The sequence below is a fragment of the Lithobates pipiens genome, unplaced genomic scaffold, assembly GCF_037356315.1.
Source record: "Lithobates pipiens isolate NorthernLeopardFrog02 unplaced genomic scaffold, aLitPip1_a1.2 Scaffold_23, whole genome shotgun sequence".
Lineage (NCBI taxonomy): Eukaryota > Metazoa > Chordata > Amphibia > Anura > Ranidae > Lithobates > Lithobates pipiens.
The window spans coordinates 103437885-103450279 of NW_027507785.1; the positions used below are offsets into that span (position 1 = coordinate 103437885).

Below are 12395 nucleotides of genomic sequence, written 5' to 3' on the forward strand. Positions count from 1 at the left end.
TGTTGAGTGTGGTACAGATGGACAGCCATGTAAGTTTTTAGAGTTAGAGTTTAGCTCAATTCTAAGAACAGATGAGCCAAAGACAAAATCTTTGGAAGACATTGTTGATTTTTAAAAAGTTACAGCAATCAGGCTAGCAGGAGGTTAAACATTTATTTATATCTGTAAGAAAACAGATATTGTGGGGCTCCTGAACTAACATAGACTTAAAAGTCTATTATTGAAGACTTGGGTGCCTTTCACATGGATGGTCTGAGTGTCCGTTTTTTGACCCTTGATTGCACAAATTAAAAACGGATGAGAAAACAGCCGCATGGGCAGACAAATGTAAGTGGACTTGCCTCCATCTACATCTGCCCACCTCCTGGTCCATTCAGATCCATTAGCCCGTGTACACACGGTCGGAGAATTAGTCGGATTGTGTCCTATCGGACCGTGTTGTTGGATAATCCAACAACACGGTGTGTGGTATGCATCGGACTGATTCAGTCGGAATATCCGTCGGACCCAATTTTCCAACTTGTTGGAAATATTTTCCGACAAAATGCTCCGATCGGACATACTCCGATCACGTGTAGAGAATTTTGATCGGACCAAGTGCCACGCATGCTCAGATCAAATTCCTACATCAAAGCTATTGGCTACTAGCCTGAATGTAGTCCCATCGTAACGAAATTACGTCATCACGTTCTGAATGATCGGATTTTTCGACAACTTTGTCCGACCGTGTGTATGCAACAGTTTCGGACAAGATCCGACGGACAAAATCCGACGGATTTGGTTGTCGAAATCTCCGACCGTGTTTACAAGGGCTTACAGTGACCAGGAAAAGTGTGCATTCAGGTCCGCTTTTACTGAATGGCCTGAAAGAGGGCACATATATGCAGACACAAGTAGACACAACACAACCATAGGGATTACTTAGGTCCATTTTTTTAGGATGCAAATGGGTCCATTGAAGTCTATTACATGCAAAACGCTGCATTTCCCAGGAAAAAAAGTCCCAGAGCCTTTCCAAAAACGGAGAGGCACAAAAATGCATTGATGTGAACATGTTTCATAGGAACTAATGCTAAAAATATTTCCTGTATTTCTGCAAAATGCATAAAAAACGCATTTGTGTAGATCGAGCCTTACGCTGGATTCACACCTATGTATTTTTTGTGCTTTTTGCATTTTTCAGTTTTGCACTACGTTCCTTTACCATGGTTTCCTATGGAACACGTTCTGTAATGCAAATCTGAAAAATGCAAAAAGTACTAAAAATGCATAGGGGTGAATCCAGCCTTAGTCCTGATTCACACCTATGCAGGTTGCAATTTGCATATTCCAGGTGCATTTTGCGTTTTTTAATACACGTTTTTGATCCATTGAAGTCTATCGAACCAAAAACCAGAAAAAAATCCCTGGCCCTTTCCATAAAATGCACAGATGTGTACCACATCCATTGGAAACCATGTTCAATGGACTGTGTGTGTTTCTACAAAACTGAAAAGCACTAAAATAATGCATAAGTTTGAACCAGGAATGAATAATGAATACATTTATTCATTAAGGAATTAATGAATAAAATAAAACAAAATTGTATGAATGAGAAAAGGGGAAACATGGTGGGACAACATTAAAGCATTACATATAGATTATACTGAAAAAATAGAATGTGGACAGACTATAGATCAAAGGAAGCATTGTAGTTGAGCCATAGAAAGTCAGTTTGATTCAGGCTCAAAATATATGAATGAAACCCACTAGACCACATTTTTTGCAAAGACATATTTTAGTTTTCACAGTTTGTTTTAATGTTCTGTGCTAATAAAATGTTGTGTTCTTTGAAGATTTCTTTAGAAAAAAAAAAGAAGGTAAGATGCAGAGATGAGCCAACCTACAGTATTTGAATTCACATGTGCCTTGATTTTACCAATTGGAGTCAAGGTAGCTCAATTTTCAGTAAATTTGCCAATCTCATTGAACATCTTGTGGTGGTCAGGATTAAAGCTGTTGATATGGAAAAACTCAGGTTTGTCCTAGACAGTTCCAGTTCATGAAAGAGATTTGTAAAGGGTATTACGCCCTAAATGTACATTGGGCAAAAAAAGGGGGGCACTGGTGCAACTGACAAAACAAAATAAAAGGGGGTTTGACAAAAGGAACTACACCCTGAAATGCATAACCACACCCTCCTTAATTATCACACATGACATCTTTACACCCATTTTGTGGTTATGCTACACTTCCCTGCTGTCCACAATGGTTCTCATCCATGTGATATACGCAGCACATCTGCTGCTCTTGCTGGCTCTTCCTGTTGTTCCCAGGTCAACTTTCTGGTTCTAAGCACCTTACATCACATCCATGTGGAGGGGCTTGCTCACCATTGGCCACCTGGAAGGTTGCCACCCATTGGAGACCTATTGATACGCTTTTTAATGTCTTTTACACAAGAGTGCATATTTATTGATTTTCATTTTACCAATATGTTTTAATAAATGCTACACTTAGGTAGTGGTGCTTTTCTCTCCTTTTTTCTTTTTATACATAGTTCCATGAACTGAGGAAAGAGGATATGTTGAATGACTTACCTATCCTACGTAGTATAAAGCCAATGTGCAAGTTCTTTTATCACTGCTATAGGATTTTGCTAGTGATGACATTAGCTCAAAAGGAGCATAAGTAAACTCTTGGATTGGACCCCATTACACAGTCTACTCTGCCCAGTGTTCATTTCCAAGTACTTTCCTCTTCTCTGGCACATGTTATTCCCATTCTCTTGTCCATTATATTGCACAGGACATATTGCACTGTCCTGGACTATCCCTCTTTTGCCACTGGCTTCCCCCTGTGATTGCACTGCAATAAGTTTTCATCGGTACAGTAATATGAATGTCATTCTGCTGCTCTACTCTCTTGAACTCTGTTGCCTCTTCTGGTGCTTCATCTATATTGATCTGAACCTACTATCTACAAGTTAATCAATACTGACTCTAAAGATGGTAATCACTTGATTATTCTTAGGTCACTGACACCGACACAATTTCAATTTTTTTTTTTTTTTTTTGCTTTAGGGCTAAATAGACTAAATTTAAAGTTAGAGGAAAGGAGGTTTAATCTAAAATTGTGAAGGCTTTCTTTTTTTACGCTTAGAGCAGCAAAAGTGTGGAACTCCCTTCCTTAGGAAGTGATATCAGCTGGGAGTATTGACGAATTAAAAACTTCTAGATGTCTTCCTCAGTGAGCATAATAGCACAATATACAGGGACATGTATACTCTTAGAATAGAAAACTTTAAATAATACACACATAGGTTGGACTGGAGAGACCTATGTCTTATGTTCAGATGTCTCAGAGAGTCAGTCTGGGGGGGGGGGGGGGGGGGGGGTTTAAGCGGTGGCAAAATAGGCAACTGCTCAGGATTTCCTTGTCAGCGGTGCTCCGGGTTACAATTCTTTCTATTCTTCTTGTTTACCTCCATTTTGCCACAGGAACATTATAATTTGCACTGTAGGTGGAGTACAGTACACTGCTCTATATGACACATACTCCACATCTCTCTACTTCATACTCCATGATGTAAGGCATGTGCTTCACACCACTCTGTACAGCAGTGCTTATCAATTTACAGTGGTCTAGGGGGGCTCAACTGTGGCCTCTGATTTGATCAAATCACACATAATGTTTAGTATAATATTTTTTAGGATACACAATGCAAAAAAAGGACTGTTGGAGAGTGCAGGAAATTATGGGTGCAGGAAATGATGGTCAGAGCCTGTGGACATGCTAAGACATGCTGAGATTGCAGACAAGCTGTAGGAGACGGTAAGAGTTCAGAGATATGTTACATAAGGTGAGTAGAGATAACTGCTTTTACACCATTACAAATCAGCATTCCCACTCACAGTACAGACTGCTGGGGTCTGAAGGCCATACAAAATGCATCAAAAGATCGCTGCATGTTAGGAACCTGGGCTATACACAGAACCGCATGACATACTCCACAATATATACTTCACATCATTCCATTCACAGGCCACAATCAGTATCTACTCTGTCTCTCAGCATAATAAGATCGTGTGCGGTGGTATACATACAGTATCCCACAAAAGTGAGTACACCCCTCACATTTTTCTAAATATTTTATTATATCTTTTTATGTGACAACACTGAAAAAAATAACACTTTTCTACAATGTAAAGTCATGAGTGTACAGCTTGTATAACTGTAAATTTGCTGTCCCCTAAAATAACTCAAACACACAGCTATTAATGTCTACACTGCTGGCAAAATAAGTGAGTCCACCCCTAAGTAAAAATGTCCAAATTGGGTCCAAAGTGTCAATATTTTGTGTGGCCACCATTATTTTCCAGCGATGCCTTTTTGGGCATGGAGTTCACCAGAGCTTCACAGGTTGCCACTGGGCTCCTCTTCCACTCCTCCATGATGACATCACAGAGTTGGTGGATGTTAAAGACCTTGCGCTCTTCCACCTTCTGTTTGAGGATGCCCCACAGATGCTTAGTAGGGTTTAGGTTAGGAGATATGCTTTGCCAGTCCATCACCTTTGCCCTCAGATTCTTTAGCAAGACAGTGGACGTCTTGGAGGTGTGTTTGGGGTCCTTATCATGTTGAAATACTGCCCTGCGGCTCAGTCTCCGAAGGGAGGGGATCATGTTTTGCTTCAGTATGTCACAGTACATATTCATGTTGCCCTCAATGAACTGTAGCTCTTCAGTGCCGGCAGCACTCATGCAGCCCCAGACCATGATACTCCCACCACCATGCTTGACTGTAGGGAAGACACACCTATCTTTGTACTCCTCGCCTGGTTGCTGCCATACAAGCTTGACACCATCTGAATGAAATAAGTTTATCTTGGCCTCCTCAATCCACAGGACATGGTTCCAGTAATCAAAGTCCTTAGTCTGCTTGTATTCAGCAAACTGTTTGCAGGCTTTCTGCATAATCCTTAGAAGAGGCTTCCTTCTAGTATGACAACCATGCAGCCCATATTGATGCAGTGTGCAACGTATGGTCTGAGCACTGACAGGCTGACCCCCCACTCCTTTAACCTCTGCAGCAATGATGGCAGCACTCATACGCATGTCTGTTTCCCAAAGACAACCTCTGCATATGACGCTGAGCACATGTACTCAACTTCTTTGGTTGACCATGGCGTGGGCTGTTCTGAATGGAAACTGTCTTGTTAAACCGCTGTATTGTCTTGGCCACCATGCTGCAGCTCAGTCTCAGGGTCTTGGCAATTTTCTTATAGCCGGGGCCATCTTTATGTAGAGCAACAATTATTTTTTTCAGATCCTCCAAGAGTTCTTTGCCATGGGGTGCCATGTTGAACTTCCAGTGACCAGTATGAGAGTAAGAGCGATAACACTAAATTTAACACACCTGCTCCCCATTCACACGAGACCTTGTAACACTAACGAGTCATATGACAGCGTAGAGGGAAAATGGCTAATTGGGACCAATTTGGACATTTTCACTTAGGGGTATACTCACTTGTGTTGCCGGCGGTTTAGACAATAATGGTTGCGTGTTGAGTTATTTTGAGGGCACAGTAAATTTACACTGTTATACAAGCTGTACACTCACTAGTTTACATTGTAGCGAAGTGTAATTTCTTCAGTGTTGTCACATAAAAATATATAATAAAATATTTTCCAAAATGTAAGGGGTATACTCACTTTTGTGAGATACTGTTGTAGCGGGGATATAATTGTGTATTAATGCAATTAATGTGAAGTACAATGTAAATCTATGGACAATGTTATTAACTAGCTATTTTCCTTTTCTATGGTGTTGGAAAGATAACAGGAAGTGACTGTGTTTACTTTGGTCATCTGACCTCATTTACCCAGGAGTCTGTGTGACCTACCCACGAACACTCTGATATGCAGTGCATGCTGGGTAGGGTATAAAAAGGACTGCAGCGGCCATATTTGGTCTCTTGGAACCACGTTGGCTGCCTGTGCGGAACTGTGTGTAAGGTTTTTGGACTCATCGGTAGATAGTCACCACGGAGTGCAAACCGGACTGTTAGCTGGGTGACTTGAGGGAGCCCAGAGCTGGTGATCAGACCGACGGGGATCGGAGATGCTTGTTGGAGCAGCGGAGAGCCGGATCCAGTCGGTGGAGTGACACGGAACATCTGGCCTAGTCAGCGGAAGCAAGCTGCAGTTGTAGGACTCAAGCCATCACTCAGAACTCTGATCCGATTGGTGAGCGGGTTGCGGCCCACTGTTTAATCTATTACACGTACTTAGACTTACTAATAGGCCTCGCTGGGACCTGTTGTTCCACGGAAGCGTAACTTAGCAACTGACACTTAATAGGCTCGAGGCCTTTTTTACTTTAGTATCTAAGTGTGATTACAAGTTTCTGGAGTTATACCTGGAGTGTTCTAAGTTAACTTTCTCTACTTACCCCTTTGGATTACAATTATTTGAGGAACTATTTCAGCTAGCGAAGAAAGAAGATAAAGGAAGAAATACATTAAGTGAGGCCTCACGTAGACATTAAATAAGGGGAGCTCCCAGGTTTAGATGGTAACATACTTGCATGTTGTTTATTGTATTTGCCTATTGACTTATGTTGTGCTGACGTTCTACGTTGGGACGACAGTGCAAACTCTGTAACCACCTATTTGCTATATTTTCAGTAAAAGTATTCCTGTTTAAGAGTACAAGTGTGTGGTTTACTGTCTTTCTCCACCAGGTGGAGCCAGAGGATCCCGAGGGATAGACACAGGTACATTATACTGTTTACACTGTACTTATTATTACACCAGAGCTGTGCCAAGGGGACAGAGTCATTCAGAAGGGGGGTTTCTCAGTAGAGTGCAGGTCCAATTCAAATCAGCAGCTCCTTCGGGGGTCAGTACTACACTGTATATACATCATACTTGTCCATCTTAAACACCGGATTGTGCTGTAATGGATACCAGTGTGTTATGAAACAACCCACATGATTCAACCACAATTTACCTATTTATAATTGAGCCCATATTTTCTAATCTCAATTAACATGGCATAGAAATGTCATTCACTCCCATTTCGCAATGTATCTTGATATGACCTATAATCAACCTCTCTCAACCTTTTACCCAATGCATTTTAAGCCCTTAAAACCAGACAAACACCTACACACTAGAATGTGTCATGGATAACTTCCTTTTTATAAAGTGAATGCGATGTAGTTGATGTAACTTCCCACAGAAAGTATTCGTAAAGAGAAGCATCCGAGATCTGGAGGTTGCTCAATCTATCGCAATCTACAAATGACGAGCAAGACATTATAACCTAAGCAGATGTTAATGACTAATTCACTTTGTGGTTTATAAGCATAATCAGTCAACAGGTTTAATCTTGTGTTAATTTGTATCCCTTGCTGTAAACGATATTGATTAAATATTTAATTATTCATCCAAAGTGGCAGATAAAATATTTAAAATTTGATGTAGCAAGAAATTATCTACTAAAATGCTTAAGTATTACAATCTATACCAACAAAACCATATTATGAGTATAGGAATAAAAGAATATAAGTTTGTTAAAATGGAAAAAAAAAATTCTATGGCTTACAAAATTGAAAGAAAGTAATCACAATTTAAAGAAGTCCAGGTAAGTGAAAAAAATGATAGTTAAAGAAGTATGTTTTTCCTATATTTAGTGGTTTTGTGCCAGTAATCCTAAAATCCTCATTACAATAGAGCACACACTTTCAGTGCCTGGAGCTATGTACAAAGGAAATGTGCTTAGGAGAAGTAGAAAGGGAGATAGCAATGAAACGTATTCTGGTGGTATAAGAAAAACAGTCTGTAAATTGCTCTTTAGTTCCCATGCATTCTACTGGTATAAATTGATTGAGCAGCTTTTCAATCTTTTAAAACAAAATGTGCTAAAAAAATTGCTTCAATTTATGCAAAATGGATATTTCAGCTTCCTGTACTTGCCCCACTTTAAATTGCTTGCATTCTGCAACTTTATAAGCGACAGCTTTAAAGTGATTGTAAATCTTCGCGTTTTATTTTTTTTAAATAACAAACATGTCATACTTACCCCCCACTGTGCAGCTAGTTTTGCACAGAGTGGCTTTGATCCTCCTTTTTTGGGGTCCCTCAGCGGCTCCTCCTCGCAGTCAGATAACCCGGGTAAAGCTGTCCACATAGACCATCCTCCACACCCCCATCAATGTCATTCCTTCCACACTGCGCTCCACGAGCACTTCAAGCCTCGCTTTCAGATCACTCTACTGCAGGGTAGTCTTCCTGGTCACGATTTCAGACTGACAGCGGTGACAGTCGGCGATGTGGCGGATGGTCTATGTGGACCGCTTTACCCCAGATGCCTGCATAATTAGATGTGCCTCTTTTAATCATCAACCATCTTAGTTGCTAAAATGTTGTACCTTCATTAAATGGAACCATATTGCTACACTTATGCCGCGTACACACGATCGGAATTCTCCTCGGAAAAAGTTCTGATGGTTTTCACGAAGGAATTCTGCTCAAGCTGTCTTTTCTACACATGGTCACACCAAATTCTAATCGTTTAGAACGTGGTGACGTACAACACGTACGACGGGACTAGAAAAAGGAAGTTCAATAGCCAGTAGCCAATAGCTTCCATCTCGTAGTTGAATCTGAGCATGCGTGATTTTTGGCGTGTCAGAATTGCATACACACGATCGGAATTTCCGATAGAAAGTTTTTCCGTCGGGAAAATTGAGAACATGCTATCAATTTTTGGCTGGCGGAAATTCGGACAGCTGAATTCCGATGGAGCATACACATGGTCGCATTTTCCGATGAAAAGCTCTCGTCAGGCTTTTTCTGGCCGGGATTCCGATCGTGTGTACACGACATTAGAGGCACCTCTCATCTCTTTTATACTCTGTAGTTCCTGCTGGATTTTGCTTCTAATCCCCTTGTGGAGGACGCCATTTGTGGATGGACATTTTATGGTTACACAACCAAATCACATTGCTAAAATCCTTTTAAATGGACTATAAACTGAAGGACTTAAATGAATAAATAGTTGCGGAAGGAATCATCTGAGTTTCCATTATTTCTTATGGGGCAATTCACTTTGATATACGAGTGCTTTGGATTGCAAGCATGTTTCCGGGAACCAATTATGCTTGCAATCCAAGGTTTTACTATACTTTGTTCTTGAAGGTAAGTGGACATTATTTATTCCTTTAGTGATTTAACTCCAGTAATAAAGTTGCAGTTTTCGTACTCCTACTAATCATGCTCAAGCATAGTACTGCCTATGTGGAAGCCAGGTATTCTTAATTCATTCACAATAAGGGAGGGAGCACCACTGCCCCACCCTATGAGGAAGGAGAAAAAATCTGCCTTGAGCTGCATTCACACTTCTTCACTCGTTTTTGCAGGTTTTAATTCTGGTTTCTTTACCCTCTTGTACAGACATTTTTGCAGACATTTTTGGGGCCTTTGATACAGCATGGTATCATTTGACAAATTATTAGCTACAAAGCAAACAAATACCTTTATGTACAATAATAATGCTAAAAATACATTAATATAAAACAAAACGCTAACGCTAATAACTCAGAGATTATCTGAAGACCACAATGTTCCCTTCTGATTAAAGTAGACCCAGAGCAGTACTACCGCCTCCTTTTTTTTTATGTAACACATCAGGGTTAATTTTCACAGTACTGTATAGTAAAAAGTACCTATAAAGGCTTCATCAACACTCACTTTTTCGTCGTTCTGTAACCACATCCTCCCTCTTCCTGTGCACCATTTCCCTGAACTTTCTGTCAGGGAACTTATAACATAATTTCCCTGTATTACAGTATTTCAATTGGGACTACATGTCCCATTATGCCTTGTGCCAATGCACTTGCATGCATAGTCATTTGAATGGTTTTGCTGTTTTGAGGAACAATAGCTGTTGTCACCTAGAGGTGGGGCCTAAGGCTGTTCTATTGAGTTTTTTCTCATCTCGGTAAACTCTATGCTTTTTGCCATAGGCATGCCAATCATAACAGCATGTACGCAAATGGTGGTATTAGTGAGGCTCCGTGGGACCCTGCAATGGGAAAGAGCCAACCTAGGACTAGATACCAGGGCCAGCACTCAGAAGACCAGCTAATTTGGCAGTAAACAAAAATGTTATAGCAGCATTGATTTTAAGGGACATGCAGGTGCCTTCGCCCACTGTATTCCACTCCAATGTAAGGTAAATAAAAGACATGCTTCAGCTCAGATACCAGCCCATTGGTCATGCCCCTTTGACATGCTTCACCCACATTGAGCTTAATTGTAGAAGTCACCTCTACGATTAAGCTTAATGTGGGTAAACATGTTGAAGGGGCATAACTGATGGGCTGGGATCTGAGCTGAAGCCTGTCTTCCGGTAACCTTAGATTGGAGTTGAATATAGTGTGCCGCAGTACCTGTATGCCATAATACATTTTGGAGGGAGATGTGCTCTATCTCTGCCAGCACCTGAATATATAGTGTAAACCTGGAGCTTGGTGTGGCACTGCCTAAGCACTCTACTGGAAATTCACAACTGTATATCTGTTGCATGAATCTAAGGCACTGATGCCTCTGACTGCAGGATTTGGAGTGAGAATTTTTGATTTCACTACTGTACTGCTGACTGTTCTCCTTGCTGGAGAGGAAGCTGCACCTGAGGATCTGCAGTGAACCTCCCTGCTTCTGTTTCATGCATTATGTTGATCTATGCATCATACAACTCCCCATATACTTCTTGAATGTTTTCCTGCCAGTCATCAGATTACTAGTAATCAAAAGGGCAGCTCTAACATGAGGAAGCACAAAGATGGCCTCCGCCACAGAGCAACAAAGTGTAGCAGACAGCATGGTAAGACAGTAATGTAGAAATTGACAAGCTGCAGAGAGACTGCAGCCAATACTAGTGACTAGACCTCTTCCCTTTGCTTGTATTTTTTTGACACAACGTTCACAGTTTTCTGTAACAATTAACTTCCCTGGCTCTTTACAGAATAACATCCCAACAATTGTAGATCTTGCACCTATCAGCTCACATAAAATACCCTTTTTTTAAATTCATTATTATTATTATATTATTATACAGGATTTATGTAGCGCCAACAGTTTACGCAGTGCTTTACAATATATAATTCATAAAGATACTTGTTTTTTGTTTTCACCAGTGACTATAAACATAAATCAATCTCTCAACTAGTATAACAGGATTTATCAGTCCTAGAAGAATTCTCTATAAATAAACATACAGAAATGTGCAGGATAGTTTCAGAAGTATTTAATAAAACTGAAAAATTAGTTGACAAAATTTAGCATTTAGGAAATTATATTTTTAATTAAATTTTTGACATGTTGTGTAGTTGATTGTTATTTCAAATTTTTAGAAGCTATCACTCGTGTGTTCAAATGTCTGGATCATCAAGGAATGGGGGCGGTGTATTGGTTTGTAAGAAAGAGACAATGTTTGGGAAGATAAGGAGCGGTCTAACTAGTGAAAGTGAAAATATTATATATATTTTATTTTCTAGCTTAAACTGTAGGAAAAATATTCTATATGTGTGGCTGATAAGAGCATTATTCCAAATTAGTGTTCAATTTTTCAACATCTCAAGGACACGCTTTAGTGCATTTGCCTATTGCTACTATAAATATAGTCCCTTTCTTTCCCTAAAAATGATTAATGGAATTTGATTGGTTGCCTCAATTTTTTATTCTGCCCAATTTCCAAAAGGCCCCACTCACAATCTAAACCACTTTAACACCCGACACTAAGATTTTCTATATATTCAATGGTGCCAGTTTATATACGAGCATCGCTTGAAAAAAAAAGGAAAAAAAAGTCCATGAACGTCTTGGGGTTGAGTCTTGTGTTTTGACCGGAAAAATCATGGCCTTGTATGATCCCCGTGAGGTTTTGAGAGAATTAGCGTTTATAGAATGCAAACATTTTTCCTATACGTGATGGACATATTGATGTACCATTGTTCTCTGCTTATGAATCACCAATTTTCATACCTGGGAATTGACCGGATTTTACCTGGCAATACTGGAATTTTGCTCCAGTTGCCAGGTCATCCCTGGAATGGTTACATATCAAGTGTGCCTCTTGTGAAATTTCTTTTTTCGGAGTCACAAACGCTGGGTCCTGCATTTATCAGCTGCCAGGAGAGGATGAGAGGGGGAGAGGAAGAAGAGGAACTGTGCCCAAGTAGAAGCAAAGTGGACCAGGCAAGGCTGAACTTCCCCATTATGGAAACAAACGTCACTGCCACCCTCAGGCTTTTCTGCTGGCAGGAGAAGGAACACAGGGAACTGAAAGTGTCACCAAGGGGCTAAATGTTTGAATATTCAAAATGAAGAGGTGTGCTACTATATTTAA

General features: G+C 40.3%; 1 protein-coding gene and 1 long non-coding RNA gene across 4 annotated transcripts in view; one reads left to right on the plus strand and one right to left on the minus strand.

The window, feature by feature from the left end:
• PPARG (peroxisome proliferator activated receptor gamma) overlaps positions 1-12395 on the minus strand; it is a 110926-nt gene that overhangs the window by 74212 nt on the left and 24319 nt on the right. The window lies entirely within an intron of this gene.
• LOC143927775 (uncharacterized) lies at positions 3571-6694 on the plus strand. The gene is made up of 2 exons (XR_013262320.1): positions 3571-3841; positions 5817-6694. It is a non-coding gene; the product is annotated as an uncharacterized LOC143927775 (long non-coding RNA).